Source organism: Pleurodeles waltl, unplaced genomic scaffold (genome assembly GCF_031143425.1).
Source record: "Pleurodeles waltl isolate 20211129_DDA unplaced genomic scaffold, aPleWal1.hap1.20221129 scaffold_332, whole genome shotgun sequence".
NCBI classification, from domain to species: domain Eukaryota; kingdom Metazoa; phylum Chordata; class Amphibia; order Caudata; family Salamandridae; genus Pleurodeles; species Pleurodeles waltl.
In genome coordinates, this window is record NW_027150038.1 from 57,168 (window position 1) to 75,986 (window position 18,819).

The following is an 18,819-nucleotide window of genomic DNA, read 5'->3' on the forward strand; positions in this document are numbered from 1 at the left end:
CGCATGTGAGGTGCGCATGATAACCACTACACTAGACAAACAGACACACTTGCCGGCTTGCTTCATGTGGCTATGCATTGTACTGGAACCACCACACTATGGAAACAGACACACCTGCTTGCTTTATGTGGCTATGCATTGGACTGGGATGCAAGGATGAGGGCCAATGTTCATGACGCTCAAAGCTGAGCCTTACGGAACACGATCTCTTCCCTTGGAAGAAAGGAACTGGGATCACTTTCATTCCAAGAGGTGATTTCAGAACTGGACCCGAAATTACCATGGAGAAGCACTGTGCATTTAATGTTCCTACGAGCACTGCTGCTCCAGCACAGAAAAGCAGTTGCAAAGAAATCTCGCATACCTTCATGATGCTGAACCGTCTCGACGCCAGTATAAAGCATGTATTGCATTGCAACATGACATCTTACAAGAGTGAAAAGCAGAAATACTCCTGTTTAAAACACAGACTGAACCTATAAAGGTAGGGGTTTGTCTGGGATTTGAACCGAGGTCCTCTCACACCCGAAGCGAGAATCATACCCCTATACCAACTAGACTGCCGCTGCATAGTCATTTGAAACATCTTCTGAAGCGTCTTTCCGAAAAGCAGGGCCATTTGGAGGCTCTCTCTCTCTAAGTGTGCCATAGCAATTGATGTTTTCTGTCAAGGATTTTTTGTTTGTCTCTAGCAAGGCAAGAGGTAGTCAAAATGCCCTGTGCCAGTGAGCTGAACTAGGGCACTGATGTGAAAAGCAGACCCTTTCTGGCAGTTGTAACCCGCTGCAAGTCATGGACCCTTGCACCTTAGACTTCCCAACCAGAAGCACTGAAGGGCCTGCTAGCTCTTGAGCCAGAGGAGCATGCCTCTTGGATTCAAGCACACTTGCTCGATCAGCGCTCGATCAGGCGAGATTTATATTAGTGGCTCATAGGCCTGAAACACTCACCTGGGAGACGCAGGGTGGCTGATTTCCCGGAATGGCCCTTGATGGGGAAATCACCTCCTTTCCCCCGCCTCATTTCAGAATTGTGTGCTAGTCGCAAGACAGTGTTCAGGGGTTCATGGGTACTGCCTACTCCCAGCTGCCTCTCTGTCTTCTTCATGTAAATTGCAAGTCACGAGGAGGCACCATTGCCAATATGCTCCGCCCACCTAACCAAGAAACCTAGTTTGAGCTTGTCTGCCTGTGTTGTTGCAGGGGCAGTGTCTTCTTTGCCCAAAAGGTGGCAGGAGAGCCTCACTTCAAACGATAGAATCAACTGCTTAAGTAGAAACCAGCATGGCAGTTACTGTCTAAAAGTGCAGCTCTAACAGAAGGTGTGCCTGAGACGCCCCTTACAGTAATACACAGAATTTTGATTGAGGGCCCAGCCGATGGGTTGGTGGATTTCTCCTCACATGCCACAGCAGCTTCCAAAGATAGTGGTGTGAGGAGCTGGCTCTGCAAGCAGAGCAAGATTTAAGGGAAGAAAATACACCTGTCAGAAGTGAGATTTGAACCCATGCCTCCATGAAGAGACCAGAAGGCTCAGCTTCACTGAAGATCAAGCTCTCTTGAGTCTGGCGCCTTAGACCACTCGGCCATCCTGACAGCCAAAACAGTGTGCAGGTCGGACTCTTCAGTCTGCACTTGTTGATTTTGCCGCTTGCAATGTTCCTATCAAAGTCACAGCTTTAAAGGCCCCACAATATAAAATGGCCAAGAAAAAAAAAAAAAACAGAACAAGAAACAATGCACATGCACGACCACCGAGGGATGCAGATAACTTTTTAGCGTCCTGCAATAGTAAAGCACGTTTTACACAGGTCACAAGTTTTTAAAGGTCATTTCTGTCTAAGTGTGCATTGAGAGAGACTGAGGTTTTAGGGAGCAAACACAAAAGCTGCTGCTGCCAAGTGTTTCTGCCCGGTCTCGAACCGGGGACCTTTCGCGTGTGAGGCGAACGTGATAACCACTACACTACAGAAACAAGCTTGCTGGTTTGACTGAAGGAGCACAGTTCCCCTCATATGTTTGCACGATTTCCTCTATACTTTATCAGCAGTTGCTCGGAATGCGAGGGGTAAGTGTGAAAATTGCAGCGGTGTCAGCCAGCATGCATACACTCAGACGTCCTGAAAAATCCCACAGCTGCGGGCAGAGACAGACAAATATCTGATGCCTAAATGCCAGGAAGGAGAGCCTGTGAAATCATCACACAGGGCGCACTGAGAGCAAGCAGGAAGGAAGCCAAGGCATTGTAATCCATTTTTCGCCTGAGGCAAAAAATATGTTTTGCGCAACAATGCTTCGAGTGGAATGAGAAATGTTGAGGGGTTGTGTATTTTGAGCAGGATTTGATTGTTTTCCGCTAAAATGGGCTCGTCCGGGATTTGAACCTGGGACCTCTCGCACCCTAAGCGAGAATCATACCCCTAGACCAACGAGCCTGGGCACAGAAATGCAACGGCTCCGACCCTGCTCGGAGGGTTGGTGACAGAGAGTGGGAGACTACATCCCAAAGCAAGAAACTGCACATGGTGCTCTCTTCTGCAGTACGACTAGAGTCATTTGCATGGTCTTCATCGAACATGACATAAAAAGCCTCTATCCTTTAGACATTTTGGCCCAGATTTACAAGAAAATGACTAAGCGCGACGCTGTGCCAAATTTGCAAGCCCCACGCGCCGTCATTTTCAAAATGCAGGGAAGCGCCGTATTTAGTAGAATACAGCGCACCCCTGTGCTTCCCCCTGCGCCAGCTCTAAATTAGCTGCTGAGCGCCAACGCAGCCGTTCTTGCACCATGGTACAAGGATGACTGCGTTGAGGGGGAAATTGTTTTTGTGCAGGAAGGGACACCTTCCTGCCCAAAAAAAAAATCTTCAATGGTGATTTGCTCTTACTTCTATGTGTGCTGCAGAATGCATCACACATAGAAAGAGCAAAAACAAGGAGAAATGAAAACATTTCTCCTCAGTGCGCCACTCTAACGACACCCCTGGGATGGCGTTGGATTTTGGTGCTGACGCAGATTTACGCCAACTCCTAAATCTGGAGCAGCATCAAAATGCTATGGTGTTGCTGTGGCACACTCCCAACAACACCCATTGCACGCCCCTTCCAGGGAACGCGCTGCGTGCTAAGGGGCCGTATTTACAAGGTGGTGTTAAGCCACAAAAAGTGGCTGAACGCCATCTTGTAAATACCGCGCAGTGCATAGTGCCACCGGGGCGTCACTAAAAGTGATGCTCCGGTGGCGATAGGGCCTTGTAAGTCTGGCACTTTATTTGCTCAAGGTGTGTGTTCTTGGTGAGGGCAGGAAAGCTATTTTCGCTCTCGTACCTTCCTTCCTTGGCTGGCTTGAATGCTGTAGGCTCAGGCTTCATTGCAAAGGTCAAACAGTGAGCAACTGACTGCCGTAAGCTGGCGCAACTCCTCTTGGTGAGCTGTGACAGATGCCCCAGGAGCGTAGTACCTCACGATGGTGAGGGATAGACACAGTCTCTTTTATCTCAGCTTGCCTGTCAGGTGAGGCAGGAAATGCAAATACTGTGAAAAAGCCCAGCGACTCGAACCAGGGACCTTTCGCATGTGAGGTGCGCATGATAACCACTACACTAGACAAACAGACACACTTGCCGGCTTGCTTCATGTGGCTATGCATTGTACTGGAACCACCACACTATGGAAACAGACACACCTGCTTGCTTTATGTGGCTATGCATTGGACTGGGATGCAAGGATGAGGGCCAATGTTCATGACGCTCAAAGCTGAGCCTTCCGGAACACGATCTCTTCCCTTGGAAGAAAGGAACTGGGATCACTTTCATTCCAAGAGGTGATTTCAGAACTGGACCCGAAATTACCATGGAGAAGCACTGTGCATTTAATGTTTCTACGAGCACTGCTGCTCCAGCACAGAAAAGCAGTTGCAAAGAAATCTCGCATACCTTCATGATGCTGAACCGTCTCGACGCCAGTATAAAGCATGTATTGCATTGCAACATGACATCTTACAAGAGTGAAAAGCATAAATACTCCTGTTTAAAACACAGACTGAACCTATAAAGGTAGGGGTTTGTCTGGGATTTGAACCGATGTCCTCTCACACCCGAAGCGAGAATCATACCCCTATACCAACTAGACTGCCGCTGCATAGTCATTTCAAACATCTTCTGAAGCGTCTTTCCGAAAAGCAGGGCCATTTGGAGGCTCTCTCTCTCTAAGCGTGCCATAGCAATTGATGTTTTCTGTCAAGGATTTTTTGTTTGTCTCTAGCAAGGCAAGAGGTAGTCAAAATGCCCTGTGCCAGTGAGCTGAACTAGGGCACTGATGTGAAAAGCAGACCCTTTCTGGTAGTTGTAACCCGCTGCAAGTCATGGACCCTTGCACCTTAGACTTCCCAACCAGAAGCACTGAAGGGCCTGCTAGCTCTTGAGCCAGAGGAGCATGCCTCTTGGATTCAAGCACACTTGCTCAATCAGCGCTCGATCAATATTAGTGGCTCATAGGCCTGAAACACTCACCTGGGAGACGCAGGGTGGCTGATTTCCCGGAATGGCCCTTGATGGGGAAATCACCTCCTTTCCCCCGCCTCATTTCAGAATTGTGTGCTAGTCGCAAGACAGTGTTCAGGGGTTCATGGGTACTGCCTACTCCCAGCTGCCTCTCGGTCTTCTTCATGTAAATTGCAAGTCACGAGGAGGCACCATTGCCAATATGCTCCGCCCACCTAACCAAGAAACCTAGTTTGAGCTTGTCTGCCTGTGTTGTTGCAGGGGCAGTGTCTTCTTTGCCCAAAAGGTGGCAGGAGAGCCTCACTTCAAACGATAGAATCAACTGCTTAAGTAGAAACCAGCATGGTAGTTACTGTCTAAAAGTGCAGCTCTAACAGAAGGTGTGCCTGAGACGCCCCTTCCAGTAATACACAGAATTTTGATTGAGGGCCCAGCCGATGGGTTGGTGGATTTCTCCTCACATGCCACAGCAGCTTCCAAAGATAGTGGTGTGAGGAGCTGGCTCTGCAAGCAGAGCAAGATTTAAGGGAAGAAAATACACCTGTCAGAAGTGGGATTTGAACCCACGCCTCCATGAAGAGACCAGAAGGCTCAGCTTCACTGAAGATCAAGCTCTCTTGAGTCTGGCACCTTAGACCACTCGGCCATCCTGACAGCCAAAACAGTGTGCAGGTCGGACTCTTCAGTCTGCACTTGTTGATTTTGCCGCTTGCAATGTTCCTATCAAAGTCACAGCTTTAAAGGCCCCACAATATAAAATGGCCAAGAAAAAAAAAAAAAAACAGAACAAGAAACAATGCACATGCACGACCACCGAGGGATGCAGATAACTTTTTAGCGTCCTGCAATAGTAAAGCACGTTTTACACAGGTCACAAGTTTTTAAAGGTCATTTCTGTCTAAGTGTGCATTGAGAGAGACTGAGGTTTTAGGGAGCAAACACAAAAGCTGCTGCTGCCAAGTGTTTCTGCCCGGTCTCGAACCGGGGACCTTTCGCGTGTGAGGCGAACGTGATAACCACTACACTACAGAAACAAGCTTGCTGGTTTGACTGAAGGAGCACAGTTCCCCTCATATGTTTGCACGATTTCCTCTATACTTTATCAGCAGTTGCTCGGAATGCGAGGGGTAAGTGTGAAAATTGCAGCGGTGTCAGCCAGCATGCATACACTCAGACGTCCTGAAAAATCCCACAGCTGCGGGCAGAGACAGACAAATATCTGATGCCTAAATGCCAGGAAGGAGAGCCTGTGAAATCATCACACAGGGCGCACTGAGAGCAAGCAGGAAGGAAGCCAAGGCATTGTAATCGATTTTTCGCCTGAGGCAAAAAATATGTTTTGCGCAACAATGCTTCGAGTGGAATGAGAAATGTTGAGGGGTTGTGTATTTTGAGCAGGATTTGATTGTTTTCCGCTAAAATGGGCTCGTCCGGGATTTGAACCTGGGACCTCTCGCACCCTAAGCGAGAATCATACCCCTAGACCAACGAGCCTGGGCACAGAAATGCAACGGCTCCGACCCTGCTCGGAGGGTTGGTGACAGAGAGTGGGAGACTACATCCCAAAGCAAGAAACTGCACATGGTGCTCTCTTCTGCAGTACGACTAGAGTCATTTGCATGGTCTTCATCGAACATGACATAAAAAGCCTCTATCCTTTAGACATTTTGGCCCAGATTTACAAGAAAATGACTAAGCGCGACGCTGTGCCAAATTTGCAAGCCCCACGCGCCGTCATTTTCAAAATGCAGGGAAGCGCCGTATTTAGTAGAATACAGCGCACCCCTGTGCTTCCCCCTGTGCCAGCTCTAAATTAGCTGCTGAGCGCCAACGCAGCCGTTCTTGCACCATGGTACAAGGATGACTGCGTTGAGGGGGAAATTGTTTTTGTGCAGGAAGGGACACCTTCCTGCCCAAAAAAAAAATCTTCAATGGTGATTTGCTCTTACTTCTATGTGTGCTGCAGAATGCATCACACATAGAAAGAGCAAAAACAAGGAGAAATGAAAACATTTCTCCTCAGTGCGCCACTCTAACGACACCCCTGGGATGGCGTTGGATTTTGGTGCTGACGCAGATTTACGCCAACTCCTAAATCTGGAGCAGCATCAAAATGCTATGGTGTTGCTGTGGCACACTCCCAACAACACCCATTGCACGCCCCTTCCAGGGAACGCGCTGCGTGCTAAGGGGCCGTATTTACAAGGTGGTGTTAAGCCACAAAAAGTGGCTGAACGCCATCTTGTAAATACCGCGCAGTGCATAGTGCCACCGGGGCGTCACTAAAAGTGATGCTCCGGTGGCGATAGGGCCTTGTAAGTCTGGCACTTTATTTGCTCAAGGTGTGTGTTCTTGGTGAGGGCAGGAAAGCTATTTTCGCTCTCGTACCTTCCTTCCTTGGCTGGCTTGAATGCTGTAGGCTCAGGCTTCATTGCAAAGGTCAAACAGTGAGCAACTGACTGCCGTAAGCTGGCGCAACTCCTCTTGGTGAGCTGTGACAGATGCCCCAGGAGCGTAGTACCTCACGATGGTGAGGGATAGACACAGTCTCTTTTATCTCAGCTTGCCTGTCAGGTGAGGCAGGAAATGCAAATACTGTGAAAAAGCCCAGCGACTCGAACCAGGGACCTTTCGCATGTGAGGTGCGCATGATAACCACTACACTAGACAAACAGACACACTTGCCGGCTTGCTTCATGTGGCTATGCATTGTACTGGAACCACCACACTATGGAAACAGACACACCTGCTTGCTTTATGTGGCTATGCATTGGACTGGGATGCAAGGATGAGGGCCAATGTTCATGACGCTCAAAGCTGAGCCTTCCGGAACACGATCTCTTCCCTTGGAAGAAAGGAACTGGGATCACTTTCATTCCAAGAGGTGATTTCAGAACTGGACCCGAAATTACCATGGAGAAGCACTTTGCATTTAATGTTCCTACGAGCACTGCTGCTCCAGCACAGAAAAGCAGTTGCAAAGAAATCTCGCATACCTTCATGATGCTGAACCGTCTCGACGCCAGTATAAAGCATGTATTGCATTGCAACATGACATCTTACAAGAGTGAAAAGCAGAAATACTCCTGTTTAAAACACAGACTGAACCTATAAAGGTAGGGGTTTGTCTGGGATTTGAACCGAGGTCCTCTCACACCCGAAGCGAGAATCATACCCCTATACCAACTAGACTGCCGCTGCGTAGTCATTTGAAACATCTTCTGAAGCGTCTTTCCGAAAAGCAGGGCCATTTGGAGGCTCTCTCTCTCTAAGCGTGCCATAGCAATTGATGTTTTCTGTCAAGGATTTTTTGTTTGTCTCTAGTAAGGCAAGAGGTAGTCAAAATGCCCTGTACCAGTGAGCTGAACTAGGGCATGGATGTGAAAAGCAGACCCTTTCTGGTAGTTGTAACCCGCTGCAAGTCATGGACCCTTGCACCTTAGACTTCCCAACCAGAAGCACTGATGGGCCTGCTAGCTCTTGAGCCAGAGGAGCATGCCTCTTGGATTCAAGCACACTTGCTCGATCAGCGCTCGATCAGGCGAGATTTATATTAGTGGCTCATAGGCTTGAAACACTCACCTGGGAGACGCAGGGTGGCTGATTTCCCGGAATGGCCCTTGATGGGGAAATCACCTCCTTTCCCCCGCCTCATTTCAGAATTGTGTGCTAGTCGCAAGACAGTGTTCAGGGGTTCATGGGTACTGCCTACTCCCAGCTGCCTCTCTGTCTTCTTCATGTAAATTGCAAGTCACGAGGAGGCACCATTGCCAATATGCTCCGCCCACCTAACCAAGAAACCTAGTTTGAGCTTGTCTGCCTGTGTTGTTGCAGGGGCAGTGTCTTCTTTGCCCAAAAGGTGGCAGGAGAGCCTCACTTCAAACAATAGAATCAACTGCTTAAGTAGAAACCAGCATGGTAGTTACTGTCATAAAGTGCAGCTCTAACAGAAGGTGTGCCTGAGACGCCCCTTCCAGTAATACACAGAATTTTGATTGAGGGCCCAGCCGATGGGTTGGTGGATTTCTCCTCACATGCCACAGCAGCTTCCAAAGATAGTGGTGTGAGGAGCTGGCTCTGCAAGCAGAGCAAGATTTAAGGGAAGAAAATACACCTGTCAGAAGTGGGATTTGAACCCACGCCTCCATGAAGAGACCAGGAGGCTCAGCTTCACTGAAGATCAAGCTCTCTTGAGTCTGGCGCCTTAGACCACTCGGCCATCCTGACAGCCAAAACAGTGGGCAGGTCGGACTCTTCAGTCTGCACTTGTTGATTTTGCCGCTTGCAATGTTCCTATCAAAGTCACAGCTTTAAAGGCCCCACAATATAACATGGCCAAGAAAAAAAAAAAAAAACAGAACAAGAAACAATGCACATGCACGACCACTGAGGGATGCAGATAACTTTTTAGCGTCCTGCAATAGTAAAGCACGTTTTACACAGGTCACAAGTTTTTAAAGGTCATTTCTGTCTAAGTGTGCATTGAGAGAGACTGAGGTTTTAGGGAGCAAACACAAAAGCTGCTGCTGCGAAGTGTTTCTGCCTGGTCTCGAACAGGGGACCTTTCGCGTGTGAAGCAAACGTGATAACCACTACACTACAGAAACAAGCTTGCTGGTTTGACTGAAGGAGCACAGTTCCCCTCATATGTTTGCACGATTTCCTCTATACTTTATCAGCAGTTGCTCGGAATGCGAGGGGTAAGTGTGAAAATTGCAGCGGTGTCAGCCAGCATGCATACACTCAGACGTCCTGAAAAATCCCACAGCTGCGGGCAGAGACAGACAAATATCTGATGCCTAAATGCCAGGAAGGAGAGCCTGTGAAATCATCACACAGGGCGCACTGAGAGCAAGCAGGAAGGAAGCCAAGGCATTGTAATCCATTTTTCGCCTGAGGCAAAAAATATGTTTTGCGCAACAATGCTTCGAGTGGAATGAGAAATGTTGAGGGGTTGTGTATTTTGAGCAGGATTTGATTGTTTTCCGCAAAAATGGGCTCGTCCGGGATTTGAACCTGGGACCTCTCGCACCCTAAGCGAGAATCATACCCCTAGACCAACGAGCCTGGGCACGGAAATGCAACGGCTCCGACCCTGCTCGGAGGGTTGGTGACAGAGAGTGGGAGACTACATCCCAAAGCAAGAAACTGCACATGGTGCTCTCTTCTGCAGTACGACTAGAGTCATTTGCATGGTCTTCATCGAACATGACATAAAAAGCCTCTATCCTTTAGACATTTTGGCCCAGATTTACAAGAAAATTACTAAGCGCGACGCTGTGCCAAATTTGCAAGCCCCACGCGCCGTCATTTTCAAAATGCAGGGAAGCGCTGTATTTAGTAGAATACAGCGCACCCCTGTGCTTCCCCCTGCGCCAGCTCTAAATTAGCTGCTGAGCGCCAACGCAGCTGTTCTTGCACCATGGTACAAGGATGACTGCGTTGAGGGGGAAATTGTTTTTGTGCAGGAAGGGACACCTTCCTGCCCAAAAAAAAAATCTTCAATGGTGATTTGCTCTTACTTCTATGTGTGCTGCAGAATGCATCACACATAGAAAGAGCAAAAACAAGGAGAAATGAAAACATTTCTCCTCAGTGCGCCACTCTAACGACACCCCTGGGATGGCGTTGGATTTTGGTGCTGACGCAGATTTACGCCAACTCCTAAATCTGGAGCAGCATCAAAATGCTATGGTGTTGCTGTGGCACACTCCCAACAACACCCATTGCACGCCCCTTCCAGGGAACGCGCTGCGTGCTAAGGGGCCGTATTTACAAGGTGGTGTTAAGCCACAAAAAGTGGCTGAACGCCATCTTGTAAATACCGCGCAGTGCATAGTGCCACCGGGGCGTCACTAAAAGTGATGCTCCGGTGGCGATAGGACCTTGTAAGTCTGGCACTTTATTTGCTCAAGGTGTGTGTTCTTGGTGAGGGCAGGAAAGCTATTTTCGCTCTCGTACCTTCCTTCCTTGGCTGGCTTGAATGCTGTAGGCTCAGGCTTCATTGCAAAGGTCAAACAGTGAGCAACTGACTGCCGTAAGCTGGCGCAACTCCTCTTGGTGAGCTGTGACAGATGCCCCAGGAGCGTAGTACCTCACGATGGTGAGGGATAGACACAGTCTCTTTTATCTCAGCTTGCCTGTCAGGTGAGGCAGGAAATGCAAATACTGTGAAAAAGCCCAGCGACTAGAACCATGGACCTTTCGCATGTGAGGTGCGCATGATAACCACTACACTAGACAAACAGACACACTTGCCGGCTTGCTTCATGTGGCTATGCATTGTACTGGAACCACCACACTATGGAAACAGACACACCTGCTTGCTTTATGTGGCTATGCATTGGACTGGGATGCAAGGATGAGGGCCAATGTTCATGACGCTCAAAGCTGAGCCTTCCGGAACACGATCTCTTCCCTTGGAAGAAAGGAACTGGGATCACTTTCATTCCAAGAGGTGATTTCAGAACTGGACCCGAAATTACCATGGAGAAGCACTGTGCATTTAATGTTCCTACGAGCACTGCTGCTCCAGCACAGAAAAGCAGTTGCAAAGAAATCTCGCATACCTTCATGATGCTGAACCGTCTCGACGCCAGTATAAAGCATGTATTGCATTGCAACATGACATCTTACAAGAGTGAAAAGCAGAAATACTCCTGTTTAAAACACAGACTGAACCTATAAAGGTAGGGGTTTGTCTGGGTTTTGAACCGAGGTCCTCTCACACCCGAAGCGAGAATCATACCCCTATACCAACTAGACTGCCGCTGCGTAGTCATTTGAAACATCTTCTGAAGCGTCTTTCCGAAAAGCAGGGCCATTTGGAGGCTCTCTCTCTCTAAGCGTGCCATAGCAATTGATGTTTTCTGTCAAGGATTTTTTGTTTGTCTCTAGCAAGGCAAGAGGTAGTCAAAATGCCCTGTGCCAGTGAGCTGAACTAGGGCACTGATGTGAAAAGCAGACCCTTTCTGGTAGTTGTAACCCGCTGCAAGTCATGGACCCTTGCACCTTAGACTTCCCAACCAGAAGCACTGAAGGGCCTGCTAGCTCTTGAGCCAGAGGAGCATGCCTCTTGGATTCAAGCACACTTGCTCAATCAGCGCTCGATCAGGCGAGATTTATATTAGTGGCTCATAGGCCTGAAACACTCACCTGGGAGACGCAGGGTGGCTGATTTCCCGGAATGGCCCTTGATGGGGAAATCACCTCCTTTCCCCCGCCTCATTTCAGAATTGTGTGCTAGTCGCAAGACAGTGTTCAGGGGTTCATGGGTACTGCCTACTCCCAGCTGCCTCTCTGTCTTCTTCATGTAAATTGCAAGTCACGAGGAGGCACCATTGCCAATATGCTCCGCCCACCTAACCAAGAAACCTAGTTTGAGCTTGTCTGCCTGTGTTGTTGCAGGGGCAGTGTCTTCTTTGCCCAAAAGGTGGCAGGAGAGCATCACTTCAAACGATAGAATCAACTGCTTAAGTAGAAACCAGCATGGTAGTTACTGTCATAAAGTGCAGCTCTAACAGAAGGTGTGCCTGAGACGCCCCTTCCAGTAATACACAGAATTTTGATTGAGGGCCCAGCCGATGGGTTGGTGGATTTCTCCTCACATGCCACAGCAGCTTCCAAAGCAGAGCAAGATTTAAGGGAAGAAAATACACCTGTCAGAAGTGGGATTTGAACCCACGCCTCCATGAAGAGACCAGAAGGCTCAGCTTCACTGAAGATCAAGCTCTCTTGAGTCTGGCGCCTTAGACCACTCGGCCATCCTGACAGCCAAAACAGTGGGCAGGTCGGACTCTTCAGTCTGCACTTGTTGATTTTGCCGCTTGCAATGTTCCTATCAAAGTCACAGCTTTAAAGGCCCCACAATATAACATGGCCAAGAAAAAAAAAAAAAAACAGAACAAGAAACAATGCACATGCACGACCACCGAGGGATGCAGATAACTTTTTAGCGTCCTGCAATAGTAAAGCACGTTTTACACAGGTCACAAGTTTTTAAAGGTCATTTCTGTCTAAGTGTGCATTGAGAGAGACTGAGGTTTTAGGGAGCAAACACAAAAGCTGCTGCTGCCAAGTGTTTCTGCCCGGTCTCGAACCGGGGACCTTTCGCGTGTGAGGGGAACGTGATAACCACTACACTACAGAAACAAGCTTGCTGGTTTGACTGAAGGAGCACAGTTCCCCTCATATGTTTGCACGATTTCCTCTATACTTTATCAGCAGTTGCTCGGAATGCGAGGGGTAAGTGTGAAAATTGCAGCGGTGTCAGCCAGCATGCATACACTCAGACGTCCTGAAAAATCCCACAGCTGCGGGCAGAGACAGACAAATATCTGATGCCTAAATGCCAGGAAGGAGAGCCTGTGAAATCATCACACAGGGCGCACTGAGAGCAAGCAGGAAGGAAGCCAAGGCATTGTAATCCATTTTTCGCCTGAGGCAAAAAATATGTTTTGCGCAACAATGCTTCGAGTGGAATGAGAAATGTTGAGGGGTTGTGTATTTTGAGCAGGATTTGATTGTTTTCCGCTAAAATGGGCTCGTCCGGGATTTGAACCTGGGACCTCTCGCACCCTAAGCGAGAATCATACCCCTAGACCAACGAGCCTGGGCACAGAAATGCAACGGCTCCGACCCTGCTCGGAGGGTTGGTGACAGAGAGTGGGAGACTACATCCCAAAGCAAGAAACTGCACATGGTGCTCTCTTCTGCAGTACGACTAGAGTCATTTGCATGGTCTTCATCGAACATGACATAAAAAGCCTCTATCCTTTAGACATTTTGGCCCAGATTTACAAGAAAATGACTAAGCGCGACGCTGTGCCAAATTTGCAAGCCCCACGCGCCGTCATTTTCAAAATGCAGGGAAGCGCCGTATTTAGTAGAATACAGCGCACCCCTGTGCTTCCCCCTGCGCCAGCTCTAAATTAGCTGCTGAGCGCAAACGCAGCCGTTCTTGCACCATGGTACAAGGATGACTGCGTTGAGGGGGAAATTGTTTTTGTGCAGGAAGGGACACCTTCCTGCCCAAAAAAAAAATCTTCAATGGTGATTTGCTCTTACTTCTATGTGTGCTGCAGAATGCATCACACATAGAAAGAGCAAAAACAAGGAGAAATGAAAACATTTCTCCTCAGTGCGCCACTCTAACGACACCCCTGGGATGGCGTTGGATTTTGGTGCTGACGCAGATTTACGCCAACTCCTAAATCTGGAGCAGCATCAAAATGCTATGGTGTTGCTATGGCACACTCCCAACAACACCCATTGCACGCCCCTTCCAGGGAACGCGCTGCGTGCTAAGGGGCCGTATTTACAAGGTGGTGTTAAGCCACAAAAAGTGGCTGAACGCCATCTTGTAAATACCGCGCAGTGCATAGTGCCACCGGGCGTCACTAAAAGTGATGCTCCGGTGGCGATAGGACCTTGTAAGTCTGGCACTTTATTTGCTCAAGGTGTGTGTTCTTGGTGAGGGCAGGAAAGCTATTTTTGCTCTTGTACCTTCCTTCCTTGGCTGGCTTGAATGCTGTAGGCTCAGGCTTCATTGCAAAGGTCAAACAGTGAGCAACTGACTGCCGTAAGCTGGCGCAACTCCTCTTGGTGAGCTGTGACAGATGCCCCAGGAGCGTAGTACCTCACGATGGTGAGGGATAGACACAGTCTCTTTTATCTCAGCTTGCCTGTCAGGTGAGGCAGGAAATGCAAATACTGTGAAAAAGCCCAGCGACTCGAACCAGGGACCTTTCGCATGTGAGGTGCGCATGATAACCACTACACTAGACAAACAGACACACTTGCCGGCTTGCTTCATGTGGCTATGCATTGTACTGGAACCACCACACTATGGAAACAGACACACCTGCTTGCTTTATGTGGCTATGCATTGGACTGGGATGCAAGGATGAGGGCCAATGTTCATGACGCTCAAAGCTGAGCCTTCCGGAACACGATCTCTTCCCTTGGAAGAAAGGAACTGGGATCACTTTCATTCCAAGAGGTGATTTCAGAACTGGACCCGAAATTACCATGGAGAAGCACTGTGCATTTAATGTTCCTACGAGCACTGCTGCTCCAGCACAGAAAAGCAGTTGCAAAGAAATCTCGCATACCTTCATGATGCTGAACCGTCTCGACGCCAGTATAAAGCATGTATTGCATTGCAACATGACATCTTACAAGAGTGAAAAGCAGAAATACTCCTGTTTAAAACACAGACTGAACCTATAAAGGTAGGGGTTTGTCTGGGATTTGAACCGAGGTCCTCTCACACCCGAAGCGAGAATCATACCCCTATACAAACTAGACTGCTTCTGCGTAGTCATTTGAAACATCTTCTGAAGCGTCTTTCCGAAAAGCAGGGCCATTTGGAGGCTCTCTCTCTCTAAGCGTGCCATAGCAATTGATGTTTTCTGTCAAGGATTTTTTGTTTGTCTCTAGCAAGGCAAGAGGTAGTCAAAATGCCCTGTGCCAGTGAGCTGAACTAGGGCACTGATGTGAAAAGCAGACCCTTTCTGGTAGTTGTAACCCGCTGCAAGTCATGGACCCTTGCACCTTAGACTTCCCAACCAGAAGCACTGAAGGGCCTGCTAGCTCTTGAGCCAGAGGAGCATGCCTCTTGGATTCAAGCACACTTGCTCGATCAGCGCTCGTTCAGGCGAGATTTATATTAGTGGCTCATAGGCCTCAAACACTCACCTGGGAGACGCAGGGTGGCTGATTTCCCGGAATGGCCCTTGATGGGGAAATCACCTCCTTTCCCCCGCCTCATTTCAGAATTGTGTGCTAGTCGCAAGACAGTGTTCAGGGGTTCATGGGTACTGCCTACTCCCAGCTGCCTCTCTGTCTTCTTCATGTAAATTGCAAGTCACGAGGAGGCACCATTGCCAATATGCTCCGCCCACCTAACCAAGAAACCTAGTTTGAGCTTGTCTGCCTGTGTTGTTGCAGGGGCAGTGTCTTCTTTGCCCAAAAGGTGGCAGGAGAGCCTCACTTCAAACGATAGAATCAACTGCTTAAGTAGAAACCAGCATGGTAGTTACTGTCATAAAGTGCAGCTCTAACAGAAGGTGTGCCTGAGACGCCCCTTCCAGTAATACACAGAATTTTGATTGAGGGCCCAGCCGATGGGTTGGTGGATTTCTCCTCACATGCCACAGCAGTTTCCAAAGCAGAGCAAGATTTAAGGGAAGAAAATACACCTGTCAGAAGTGGGATTTGAACCCACGCCTCCATGAAGAGACCAGAAGGCTCAGCTTCAACTGAAGATCAAGCTCTCTTGAGTCTGGCGCCTTAGACCACTCGGCCATCCTGACAGCCAAAACAGTGTGCAGGTCGGACTCTTCAGTCTGCACTTGTTGATTTTGCCGCTTGCAATGTTCCTATCAAAGTCACAGCTTTAAAGGCCCCACAATATAACATGGCCAAGAAAAAAAAAAAAAAACAGAACAAGAAACAATGCACATGCACGACCACCGAGGGATGCAGATAACTTTTTAGCGTCCTGCAATAGTAAAGCACGTTTTACACAGGTCACAAGTTTTTAAAGGTCATTTCTGTCTAAGTGTGCATTGAGAGAGACTGAGGTTTTAGGGAGCAAACACAAAAGCTGCTGCTGCCAAGTGTTTCTGCCCGGTCTCGAACCGGGGACCTTTCGCGTGTGAGGCAAACGTGATAACCACTACACTACAGAAACAAGCTTGCTGGTTTGACTGAAGGAGCACAGTTCCCCTCATATGTTTGCACGATTTCATCTATACTTTATCAGCAGTTGCTCGGAATGCGAGGGGTAAGTGTGAAAATTGCAGCGGTGTCAGCCAGCATGCATACACTCAGACGTCCTGAAAAATCCCACAGCATCGGGCAGAGACAGACAAATATCTGATGCCTAAATGCCAGGAAGGAGAGCCTGTGAAATCATCACACAGGGCGCACTGAGAGCAAGCAGGAAGGAAGCCAAGGCATTGTAATCCATTTTTCGCCTGAGGCAAAAAATATGTTTTGCGCAACAATGCTTCGAGTGGAATGAGAAATGTTGAGGGGTTGTGTATTTTGAGCAGGATTTGATTGTTTTCCGCTAAAATGGGCTCGTCCGGGATTTGAACCTGGGACCTCTCGCACCCTAAGCGAGAATCACACCCCTAGACCAACGAGCCTGGGCACAGAAATGCAACGGCTCCGACCCTGCTCGGAGGGTTGGCGACAGAGAGTGGGAGACTACATCCCAAAGCAAGAAACTGCACATGGTGCTCTCTTCTGCAGTACGACTAGAGTCATTTGCATGGTCTTCATCGAACATGACATAAAAAGCCTCTATCCTTTAGACATTTTGGCCCAGATTTACAAGAAAATGACTAAGCGCGACGCTGTGCCAAATTTGCAAGCCCCACGCGCCGTCATTTTCAAAATGCAGGGAAGCGCCGTATTTAGTAGAATACAGCGCACCCCTGTGCTTCCCCCTGCGCCAGCTCTAAATTAGCTGCTGAGCGCCAACGCAGCCGTTCTTGCACCATGGTACAAGGATGACTGCGTTGAGGGGGAAATTGTTTTTGTGCAGGAAGGGACACCTTCCTGCCCAAAAAAAAAATCTTCAATGGTGATTTGCTCTTACTTCTATGTGTGCTGCAGAATGCATCACACATAGAAAGAGCAAAAACAAGGAGAAATGAAAACATTTCTCCTCAGTGCGCCACTCTAACGACACCCCTGGGATGGCGTTGGATTTTGGTGCTGACGCAGATTTACGCCAACTCCTAAATCTGGAGCAGCATCAAAATGCTATGGTGTTGCTGTGGCACACTCCCAACAACACCCATTGCACGCCCCTTCCAGGGAACGCGCTGCGTGCTAAGGGGCCGTATTTACAAGGTGGTGTTAAGCCACAAAAAGTGGCTGAACGCCATCTTGTAAATACCGCGCAGTGCATAGTGCCACCGGGGCGTCACTAAAAGTGATGCTCCGGTGGCGATAGGACCTTGTAAGTCTGGCACTTTATTTGCTCAAGGTGTGTGTTCTTGGTGAGGGCAGGAAAGCTATTTTCGCTCTCGTACCTTCCTTCCTTGGCTGGCTTGAATGCTGTAGGCTCAGGCTTCATTGCAAAGGTCAAACAGTGAGCAACTGACTGCCGTAAGCTGGCGCAACTCCTCTTGGTGAGCTGTGACAGATGCCCCAGGAGCGTAGTACCTCACGATGGTGAGGGATAGACACAGTCTCTTTTATCTCAGCTTGTCTGTCAGGTGAGGCAGGAAATGCAAATACTGTGAAAAAGCCCAGCGACTCGAACCAGGGACCTTTCGCATGTGAGGTGCGCATGATAACCACTACACTACACAAACAGACACACTTGCCGGCTTGCTTCATGTGGCTATGCATTGTACTGGAACCACCACACTATGGAAACAGACACACTTGCTTGCTTTATGTGGCTATGCATTGGACTGGGATGCAAGGATGAGGGCCAATGTTCATGACGCTCAAAGCTGAGCCTTCCGGAACACGATCTCTTCCCTTGGAAGAAAGGAACTGGGATCACTTTCATTCCAAGAGGTGATTTCAGAACTGGACCCGAAATTACCATGGAGAAGCACTGTGCATTTAATGTTCCTACGAGCACTGCTGCTCCAGCACAGAAAAGCAGTTGCAAAGAAATCTCGCATACCTTCATGATGCTGAACCGTCTCGACGCCAGTATAAAGCATGTATTGCATTGCAACATGACATCTTACAAGAGTGAAAAGCAGAAATACTCCTGTTTAAAACACAGACTAAACCTATAAAGGTAGGGGTTTGTCTGGGATTTGAACCGAGGTCCTCTCACACCCGAAGCGAGAATCATACCCCTATACCAACTAGACTGCAGCTGCATAGTCATTTGAAACATCTTCTGAAGCGTCTTTCCGAAAAGCAGGGCCATTTGGAGGCTCTCTCTCTCTAAGCGTGCCATAGCAATTGATGTTTTCTGTCAAGGATTTTTTGTTTGTCTCTAGCAAGGCAAGAGGTAGTCAAAATGCCCTGTGCCAGTGAGCTGAACTAGGGCACTGATGTGAAAAGCAGACCCTTTCTGGTAGTTGTAACCTGCTGCAAGTCATGAACCCTTGCACCTTAGATTTCCCAACCAGAAGCACTGATGGGCCTGCTAGCTCTTGAGCCAGAGGAGCATGCCTCTTGGATTCAAGCACACTTGCTCGATCAGCGCTCAATCAGGCGAGATTTATATTAGTGGCTCATAGGCCTGAAACACTCACCTGGGAGACGCAGGGTGGCTGATTTCCCGGAATGGCCCTTGATGGGGAAATCACCTCCTTTCCCCCGCCTCAT

The 18,819-nt window shown here is 48.6% G+C and overlaps 6 non-coding genes across 6 annotated transcripts; all 6 read right to left on the reverse strand.

Annotated features, from left to right (window-relative positions):
• Positions 1 to 1,901: 1,901 nt before the first annotated feature.
• Positions 1,902 to 1,974, reverse strand: TRNAV-CAC (transfer RNA valine (anticodon CAC)). The gene has a single exon. It is a non-coding gene; the product is annotated as a tRNA-Val (tRNA).
• A 3,490-nt stretch (positions 1,975 to 5,464) lies between these two features.
• TRNAV-CAC (transfer RNA valine (anticodon CAC)) lies at positions 5,465 to 5,537 on the reverse strand. Its single transcript has one exon. It is a non-coding gene; the product is annotated as a tRNA-Val (tRNA).
• A 6,625-nt stretch (positions 5,538 to 12,162) lies between these two features.
• Positions 12,163 to 12,274, reverse strand: TRNAL-CAA (transfer RNA leucine (anticodon CAA)). The gene is made up of 2 exons: positions 12,237 to 12,274; positions 12,163 to 12,208 (listed from the first exon to the last, which is right to left on the reverse strand). It is a non-coding gene; the product is annotated as a tRNA-Leu (tRNA).
• A 307-nt stretch (positions 12,275 to 12,581) lies between these two features.
• TRNAV-CAC (transfer RNA valine (anticodon CAC)) lies at positions 12,582 to 12,654 on the reverse strand. Its single transcript has one exon. It is a non-coding gene; the product is annotated as a tRNA-Val (tRNA).
• A 3,051-nt stretch (positions 12,655 to 15,705) lies between these two features.
• TRNAL-CAA (transfer RNA leucine (anticodon CAA)) lies at positions 15,706 to 15,818 on the reverse strand. The gene is made up of 2 exons: positions 15,781 to 15,818; positions 15,706 to 15,751 (listed from the first exon to the last, which is right to left on the reverse strand). It is a non-coding gene; the product is annotated as a tRNA-Leu (tRNA).
• Positions 15,819 to 16,125: 307 nt separating this feature from the next.
• TRNAV-CAC (transfer RNA valine (anticodon CAC)) lies at positions 16,126 to 16,198 on the reverse strand. The gene has a single exon. It is a non-coding gene; the product is annotated as a tRNA-Val (tRNA).
• Between the last annotated feature and the right edge of the window lie 2,621 nt (positions 16,199 to 18,819).